Source organism: Patagioenas fasciata, chromosome 4 (assembly GCF_037038585.1).
Source record: "Patagioenas fasciata isolate bPatFas1 chromosome 4, bPatFas1.hap1, whole genome shotgun sequence".
In the NCBI taxonomy this organism is placed as follows: Eukaryota; Metazoa; Chordata; class Aves; order Columbiformes; family Columbidae; genus Patagioenas; species Patagioenas fasciata.
In genome coordinates this window covers 6521326-6531158 of record NC_092523.1, presented here as the reverse complement: position 1 = coordinate 6531158, position 9833 = coordinate 6521326, and the positions used below count along the sequence as shown (strand labels likewise).

Genomic DNA, 9833 nt, shown 5'->3' with positions numbered 1-9833 from the left:
CTCCAGCTCCCTGCTATGGGAATGAAGATGGCCCCAAGCCAGTTCAAGCACACAAAAGGGTGGGCAGTGGTCAGCACAGTATGAAATATGGCTTCAGCAAGCCCTTGCATCACCCCAGGGAGTCACAGCTCTGTTGTAACAGGGCACATTCGGGCTACATGCAAATATATCCAAATCACAGCCACAGAGACAGCGTCCCAGTCTCCCCACAGTGCCCCCAGTGATGCTCCCATTACCTGGTGGATGAAGACTCTTCATGTGAGTGACACAGGCTTAAAATAGAAGAGTGCTGGGGTTGACAAGAGGTGAGAAGCTCTGGGTAATGCTGGCATTACCTCAAAACCGTCAGTTTTAATTCCTTTTTCGGCACAGTCCTGAATTACCTGCTTGGGCTCATGGCAGCAGACACCACCAGCCATGAGCTCAACAGGATTGAAAAAGGGATGAGACGTTTGTATTAACATCAGCTTCCACACTAGCAACAAAGTCCAAGTGAAAAGACAATAACAGCACAGAGAAACAAGCTGAACGTGAGTCAGGTTGTGGCTGTTGCGGATCGCAAGGTATTTTCCAGGAGCATGTTGCCCCATTATTGCTGTGGTTGACCCTGTGCATATGTCTACAAATCATTTGGTGGTGCCTTGTGTCTGAAACAGAGGAACAGCCCTGGATGGAGGCTGCTCCGATCCTCTAGTTCTCTGCTGGGAAACTTACTGGAGTCACGAGAAGGACAATCCACGTCAGATCCAAGTGATGGCATCACAGAGCAGTCAGAAATGTGTTCACTCTTACAACACTCAGTCGTATCACAAGGTGCACAAGCTGGTGAATGCAAATTTTGCAGGTTTTTCTCCCCAACACACAACTTTGGGGAAAACGGGGTTTGGGTAAGGCAGAAGTGATGCTTTTTGTGTGAGTGCCTTAGTGCCATCTCCTGGGTGGAAGGGGAAATTCTCATTTTGGAGGTGCAACGTGTGGTCCGGACACTCTTCGCTGTGCAGGTTCAGTCATTTAGCAACTGGGTGTGTGAGTGTGGTGCCAGGATACCACACTCTGCCTCATCCCACTAAATTGCTAAATAAATGTCATCCTTAGGATATATAATGGAGGTGTCTGTTCAGGGAAAAGGATGCTCATCATCATCATGAATTTTCAAGTAGTGTTTTCCATCTTTAATTTTGTCTTTTATATTTCCCAGCATGGAAAAACAGACTGGATGCACTTTGTGCATCCCTAATAGGAAAATTAATTCAACAGCATCAGAGGTTAATCCCATTATGACTATTTCTCTACTTTGAGGCTTTCTAGATCTCTCTGCAAATCACCTCATTGGACATTAGAGGTGTAAAACCTCCTTGTCCAATAGTTTAATGAATTACACAGTGCTGAAAGACTGGCTAAAATATGTCTGTGGCCATACTGGTTCTCACTACAGAACATGTACTTCATCAAGGAGTGACCAAACCCTCAAATGTGGTTGCTGCTGTCTGCAGTTTGCATGGGAACAGGCAGAACTCCCACTGCAACAGCTTCCTTGGAAGAGCACAGTTAGGAAGAACTAGTGGTTTGCGACAGAACAAGGCAAAAATTTTCAGGTGTTTGCACAAACATAATTAGAAGCTTAATTTAGCCCAGCAGAGTCAAGTCATCTGTGTTTGGGATTTCATTGGTATAACGTGAAATTCACAAAAGAAAAGCACCTGCAGTAACACTGCTTGGGCACCTACACTGCTCTGCAAACAGCATTGCTTCACCATTTCTTGGAAGCCTGCAAGGACATTCAAGGGCTGATCCTCAGCCCCATGACCGAGCAATCAACTTTTCCTCCTGTTTCCAAGAAAATTCTTCCCACGGCCACCACCCAACCTGCAATTATGCAATAAATCAGCATGTGCTTAACATTAGACCTTGTAAATAGTCCCACTACCCTGTGTGGCAATTAATAGTGAGAGCAAAACAACTCTGAGCACATTTGTAGTCACAGGGCTTCAATGGGTGGAAAGCAGAGTTCCCATGGGTCACCGTGGAGAAGTCCTTCCCTGAAGAAGATTCCACCAATTCCAATGCAGCATCTCTGAATCACAAGACAAGTGACCACATGCTTAAAGCTACTAGGTGTTTAAGAATGTTGCTGAAACATGTTCTTCATGTAATGTTTTATAATGTAGTGGTCACGGAGAAGGTGGGAAATGCTCTTCTTCAGAGGGGGATGAGGTAGCAAGAGTTAACAATGCAAAGCCACCATCTGCTGCAGCCAGGTCTCCATTGGTAAGTCCTGCCCACAACTCAGCCACCAACCTGAGCAGAAATTATAAGCAAAGGGAAAGAACTTGTCAACTAACATACTTCCCCAAATTATGATTTTTGTCAAGGCGTGATGATCAAACAAAGCTTTGCGAGTAGTATAGTTTTAATGAAACTTCCCTGGGCCAACGATGGAGTTCAAAAGAGACGGAGAGAAAGACAGAGGAGAAGAGAGAAAGACTTATTGTGAAGTAAATGATGGCTTGGCAACTGAAAGCAAAAGCAACTGGCAGCTTCCAGTTATTCTAAAATCAAGGCTTTTGCTTTCCAACCAGCTTCAATTGGCCTCATGCCTGTTTCCATGTCGTCCCTCTGTGGTAGCTCAGGTTCTGTTAGTGTTCAGGACCACGTCTGCTTGGCTTGAATGCAGGACTCTACCCTCATAGAAATCTGTAAGCACTTAAGTGGTCTTCACTGCCTTTATTTAAGTTTGTTTAAATGAAGAGAGGTTCTTTGGTTTGGTTAAAAACTACGTGAATCATCCAGTAGAAAATGAAAGAGAATGTATTGCTGAGATGTAATGACTCCATTTATGGTGTACAGTTCTTCCTGATGCTGACACAAGACAAAAAGAAATGACTACACAATGATGGCAAGTCCTCTACATGCGACTGCTTGGCCTTTGCTCAGCTCAGAGGCTGGTACCAAGTGCTTTGCCTCAGTTCTCTCTCTTCTGGAAGATAACACCTGTGGCCGCTGTGGCGCTTGGCACTGGCACCTCTGCACGCTTCGTGGTCAGCTTGGGCATTGCTTGCTGGATTTGCCTCCATCAGATATAAGCCACCCTGGTAAAGTTTTTGGAATCTTTCACTGATTTTTCTTTTTTAATTTGGAAACAACATGTTCTGCAATATGAATATTTTCGTTTTGCCCACATTTTTTCAGTTCTCCTTTGGTGAGATCAAAATGAAACATTTCAACCAAGGCCTGGGTTGACCTCAATGTTTTATTTTTCTCTTTAGATGCTCAGTCACTGGACTTTGAGAAAATTGCAGTTTGGGTGGCCCGAGCCTTCCCTTTACATTGCAGGTCATACCTGGTGCTGAGGACACATCTCAGGTACTTTGGGATCATATGGCCTTTGTAAGACCTAAGCATTGCCACGGCAAACTGATCTTACATTGATTTAAGCATATCTAAAATATTTGCCCCCCTGCTATTTTTTTAACATTATCAAATTGAAATGCGCTCTAATATTTGCAAATTTAGTTCTCATCCTTCCCTGGCCAGCTGGAGACAGATAGCTCTATGTGATACTCAACAGTAAAATGAGATACCAACGCAATAGGAAAAATAAATTGATTTTCTTTTCTCCATATAGGCTGTATATCTGGGGAGAATATTCCTATGGATGATAGATAGCTCCTGGCTGAGTTGCTGATAATGAGCCAATTAATTAAATAGGTCATCAGGGCAAATGGGCACATCAGAAAGCCCCTGCTGCAATCACCACCTGAGAGTCTTTAAGTCTGGCAATGCCCACTGCTCTTACTTTCAATCTTGGATCTCAGTATGAGATTTCACTGTATTTACCCAAGGAATGTGCACAGAAAAGGCATAAATAAATACAAAAAGTGAAACCAAGCACTGAAGTATTTTATTTCAATCAAGCTCTCTCAAATGTCTTGTAGAAGAACAGATAAAGGTTGAGATTTGCTACCGTGCATAAGTAGCTACGCACTCTTCAATTCAGCTATGACACCTTATAGCAAAAAATAATTTACCTGGAAGGCCAGGTAAATTGCACCGCATGTGACAGAGAGTGTCCCAAAATCAGGTCGCATTTCTCACCATGGTGTTGCCGCTCTTGCACATTCTTGCAGGGACAGGTTGGCTCACATACCCTGAAAGCTGCATCCAAAGGCCATTTAATTCCTTAGAAAGATTTCCACTTATTTTGAGAGGCTCAGACTTTATAGTACTTAAAAAATATTAGTGAGAAGAGCCTCCAGCTGTGGCTCTTTCCTTGCTGTCCCACAGCTGAAGGCACTCACCTTCCCCATCACCCTGCCCTGGTGCCTGCAGTGGTCACAGCTCCCTCTGATAAAACCAATAAAACCAGTATTGCTGCTACTTATATTGGCCTGGAGGTTTTATGCCAACTGCGCCTCCTGCTAGTTTTGCAAGACGCTGGTGCTATGTTAGGCTTATTTACATGATCCTGCTGCATGAACTGGTGCTGGGTACCAGGTGTGATGGGGCATTGAGGTTGGGATAATAGCAGAACCCTTAAAAATAGAGGCATTGTGTGAAAACAGAGATTCTGGACCTACAAACAACCCCTTGGAGAAGCACAGCTTTGAGAGCTGGGAGAAACTGCTTCAAGCCCAACAAAGAAATGAAAAATTAGTAAAATAAAAGGAAAACAGTTGAGCAGGAGCTGGTGCGCCTGGAGAATAAGATGCTCTCTGAGTCCATGCAGCATGTAGGATTGGGGCAAATGTCAACAGCTGAGGGCTGCATAGAGGCTTGCACATCTTATACAAAGGTAAGACCTTGAGCTTGGAGGAGGATGAGGGCCTGATTACAGGGGATGAAGGTCCTTGTGTGGTCACTGGAGCAGGAGCATGCTGCCTGACCCAGGGACCCTGATGTTTCTAGGAGTTTTTGATGTGAGGGAGGATGGTGGACGGCATGGTATGGTGGTACATGAGTCAGATGCTGGTGGTGAAACTCTTTGTTACATCAGTGTATTTATGCCTGTACAGGGCTGCCTTGAAACCCAGCCAGCACACATACCCGGAATGGTAGGTGTTCAGCAGTCGTGTTGCTTGCATCGGTTTCCTCTTTGCCTAATACAAAGTAAACGGTTTTCATTCCAAATGGAGCTGTGCAGCCAGCCTGAGAAATACCAGCTCTGATGCTTTGGTTTTACATCCAATTCTATCTCAACCCAACATTATGTTGGCAGGAGGAACATCAAAGCAGCGTTTCTGCAGTGCTTGGAAGTCCTCTAGCTCCATTCCTCTCTGGAGGTCACACTGGAAGAGGTGAGAAATACATGAAAGAGACTATAGGAAGATCATATGGAGTCACCCTCTTGACTAAGAAGCCAGAGGGCTTAGGAGAAGAGGATGGTGGTGCAGATTTGGGCATGGAGAACAACTTGGAAATCCCTGGGCAGCCAGGAGTAATTGAGGGGTGCAGGATCAGCCCATTCTGGTTGGGATAGGGGCACAGGGTGTCAGGTGACCGCAAGTATGGGGCATTTTGTAGTTTTGGGAGCAAATTGCTATCGTTTATAAGAAGTTTGGGATTAGTCTTTGAGCTGGAATCAGGCTTTCTCCTTTCACTGGTGCCTTTCTAGCTTTTAAGGAGGACTGCAGGAAATAAGAACTTGAGGAAGGGCAATACCTGGTCTTTTGGAAAATTATAACTGTCTTTTCTCCATTTGTTTTTGACCTAATCTGATCATCTACCTTCCCTAAGGCACAGGCAGCTGTCCCTACAGTCAGCACCATCTTAACCATGCCATCACACAGTGTTTGGTGAAACCCATCTGACTTTTTAAGTGGCTTTGTGGTCAAACCAAGTTTTAATCCTGAACAAACGCTGCATTGAAAGGGACTCTCCCTTTCCCCAAATTTCACTTCTGAGAAGAAGGGGGAAAGTTCCCAAGTGTGAGTCCCACACTCACAGTCATTCAGCTGCTGGGGGAAGGATTGGATGGATTCAGGATGCTCCCAGGGATGGGGCTTTGATGACAGGACAGAAATCCCAGAAGCTGGAGATGAAAATCTCATGCTGAATCTCCTCAGCTCTGCAACGCAGGTGCTTTCCCACCACTGAATTCCCAACTGTTTTGACCACTCTTCTGGGGATGACCAATGTCTGAGTCACCCCCTCACAAAGCTGCTCCTGGATTCGTGTTTCACATGGTGTGGCAGACACAATTCCCCACACCTTGAAAGCGCCAGAAACTTCTAGATCAATGGACCACTATGGTCATGTACATGCCCCTTGGTTGACAGACAGGTGCCTTGACCAATGAAATGCCTCAGTTGAGAGAATTTTCCAGAACGCTACCATAAATGACCACAGCTCAGCTTCAGGTGGGGTATAAATGGAGCTTCTGGAGCACCCCAGAGTTGTTTTTCTTGGAGCAGTGGGTTTGCAGTTGAGGACTCTCCTTCTTGGACCAGGACACCACCTAAGGAAACTTCCTTGATGACTGAGACATGTTCTTTGTTGGTGAGTTGTTATATCTTATAGGTACTCTTGAGAGTCCTCATTATTTTTTTCTTTTGTGGGTGAGTAGATGTGCATTTTGAGTCATCATTCTGAAGTTCTGGGGATGCCCTCAGTGTGAATTTGCAATGTAGCAATTGAACTTCCAACTAGTATGAGAATCTGTGTTTTATAATGTTGTTAGAATGCTGAATGAATTTGGATAAATCCTGTTTCCAGATGGTTCTCTGCTAAACAGTTCTGGTTAGAATAAAGTCTGTTTGGAGCTTATCACTTGCCTAAATGCATTTTTGGGGCGATTCCATGATACTATACATGGTTACCGCACATCCTATAATGAATATTTTCCTATTCAACCACTGGTTGGTTTGTTTTTCCCTTAGAGATGGCAGTGACCCACTCCTTTGTCCCTTGCTCACTCAAAACCTTGATTAATATGACTAACTAATAGTCTTACCTGGAGGATGGCATTAAAAAAAAAAAATGTTACTTTCAGTTGTTGTTTCTGCATTTAAACAGTGGAGAATGGGTTTTAAAGGAATCCTGAAGGCACATCTGTGCTGCTAATTGAGAGGGCCAGGGAAATCCACTGAAGCTCTGGACCACCATGGTCCACAGAGCTGAATTGGTGACTTACTCCATGGCTCTCCAAAACGGACCTGCTATAGAGGATTAGCCTTAGTTAATGTGAATGAAAGCCAGTTCTGACTGCTTAGCTTTGTGGCCAGGATTTGGTCTGGACCTTTTTTTATATAGCACTTAGTATGTGTATTTGTGTGTATATGCATGTGTCTCAACCTAATTATAGGCACAATACTGTATGTGCAGCAAGAAGAGCATGTGCGCCCCACACTCCAGATGTTCGGCATCCTAAGTGTCCAAGTTACAGCTCCTCGTAATCAGTCTCTTGTGCATCACACCATACCTCCTGCACCAAGTTACCATCTGCCATTTATCTATCGTGAACCATTCATTAATACAAGTCTTTTATCTCCTCATGAAGCCCCCAGGAAAACTCCAGTAATTACCAGTTTGAGGAGTTCAATTCAAACTTGTAATGACATACGTGGATATTTTCTGGCTGCACACCTCTGTCCGTAACAGTTCCACTTGCTGTGGACCAACCTTTGCTCATCCTGTGATGCTCTATACATTTATTAATAGATGTGCAACAAGGACAAGCATTCATCTCTTGGGGCCTGCATGTAGTGCCATCATAATTCAGTTTTTCTGGCAGCGAAGATTGCAGAGATCTGAAAACGGTTACACATCTGACACAGCATGGGAAGGAAGCGTATGTAACTGTCAGATCAGAAATGGTAAGTGGTGATATTAATGCCAGAAGCATCATGGTGGTCCCTGCATGCTCTTCACCGCCCAATTAGCACTAATTGCATTGCCAGGCTTGGCCACACAGCACAACATGTAGTGACAGCTAGAATCACTTTTCTTGTGAAGAAAGCTCAGAGATATGAACCAGCTGAATATAAATCTCTGCTGGAAACTCCTGAAATCTGCATTTTTCCTCCAATTCTGTGGCCAGAAATAGAGTACCCATATGCTGCTGAAGCCTATTACGGGTCAGTGGGCATCTTGCAATTATAAAGTAGGGTAGGCACTTGCTTCAGTCGGTTTATTGTGTCAAGGGCTAGATGAAATGTTACCTTTTCACGTTGCAAATAAAATACTAAACTCTCAGGGTTTTGATTTGTTTCATGAGGATCTCATGTGGCAAGGGATAACAAGATAATTGGTTTGGTCTATCACTGAGCTGGGTGCTCCAGCACAGCTCAGACAATATTATTCTCAGCTTTCTTCTGACCGTCAGATTTTTTTGTTTTACTGCAGAAAATGTGCTCCCAAGCACAGGCCCCTGATGACCACGGACACAGGTGTTTGGAATTCAAACGGTTGTACTGAAGCGGTGATACAATTCGTCAGGGCAGCAGCAGACCAGCAGTTGAGGTGCCACGGGGCACAGCTTGAAAACCAGTATGGCCATAGATCTCACTGGGGCCTTTGGCTTTTACCACGTATCTCAGGAACATTTGCAGGGCAGGCAGTGGTAGGTGCAGCCCTTCATGTATCCCTGTTCAGACTCGTGACTTGTTTTCCTCCAGGTATTTCGAAGCTACAGTGAGCACCTTGGATGATAGAGTGTGCTGTATCCAGCTCTGTAATGTATATCACAGGCAGACTGTACATGCCATGGAGGAGCAGGTATTCCTCTGTGGAAGGCTCAGAAGGCTGTAGGTCAGTCCTGCTGTGGAAATGTGTTGTGTTTGTGCAGAGATCTCGGAGTGCCTACAGGAACCCTGCAGACTCAAGCAGATTCCTTCCACAAATTTGTTGATCTACAGCTGACCATGCTTGGCAGGCACTGTCGGATGTGTTTGCTAAAGAATTCCTTTAGGAAAAAGGGAAAACGTTTTTTCCAATGTTGAAAATGTTTTCTATATGGGTCACTTCTCAAATAGTTCCAGGGACATAGAGATCAGTGGCTATGCTGTAAAGGGATTTAGGCACACAAGTCCAAATTATGTCTCTGAAAACTGCCATTAGCCAGTACTGGAAGTCTGTGTGTCCCTGTGGGTTTGGTAGGAAGGTCTTTAGAGTTTTGTTTGTCTGACAAAGAGGATCCTGATTCCTCTTCAAGCATGCTCCAAGTCCATCTATAATTTTCATTTAGGGTATTATCCGAATTTTCTCATTTGGGGTTGATGCTCTAAACAAATCTTTCAAACAATACCTCATCTTGAACGTCTGCTGAGAAGGCAGAGACTGAGAACCAGGTTGGGATGGGGGATGCTTTCCAAACCCTTCTGCTTGGGTGCAGTTCACACCATGTTCCCACCGCTCTTCAGGGCTGGCAGGGACTTGTAAAACGCTGGGAAATTGCTGACCACTGCAGCAAGGTGCTCTTTGGCGAGGGTGACCAGAAATGCTGGGAGCCTTCATCTCACAGCACCATCGTTCTCTTCTGGGCACTCTTCTGCTTCTTTAGTGCCTCCAACTCCACTGTAATGCAGGGGAAGGACTGGCCATGTGGGAAACATGATCCAGAGACAGTGGGAAGGGGAAGCTGCTGGACATGCCCATGGGAAGATGCTGACACCATCTGAAAAACTTACTCTGTTCATTTGTTCTCCAAACCCAGTTCCTACCTGCTATCAGAATAAAAATGAAAACACTTGTTTCTCAGTTTAGAAACAAAAATTCTTCGGGTTTCCCATTTCCCACTGGTTTTGCCAACTGAAAAAAGGTACCAACAGACCCCATTTAAAGGGATAAAATATGATTAATAACAGGGAACTAAATCTTTAAAAAGAAAACAGGTGCTT

At 44.5% G+C, this 9833-nt stretch overlaps 2 protein-coding genes across 3 annotated transcripts in view; one reads left to right on the top strand and one right to left on the bottom strand.

Moving 5' to 3' along the window:
* The window catches only part of REEP1 (receptor accessory protein 1), a 499521-nt gene that overhangs the window by 441716 nt on the left and 47972 nt on the right, over positions 1 to 9833 (bottom strand). The gene's annotated exons all lie outside the window — the stretch shown is intronic.
* The window catches only part of LOC136100789 (histamine H2 receptor-like), a 42205-nt gene continuing 38779 nt past the window's right edge, over positions 6408 to 9833 (top strand). Inside the window, exons 1-3 of one of the 2 annotated variants that reach the window (XR_011739108.1) lie at positions 6409 to 6495; positions 7657 to 7811; positions 8341 to 8557. The gene's annotated coding sequence lies outside the window, so the exon portion shown is untranslated. Of the gene's footprint in view, positions 6496 to 7656; positions 7812 to 8340; positions 8558 to 9833 lie in introns of both variants that reach the window. The other variant, XM_071808454.1, reaches the window with a different exon arrangement.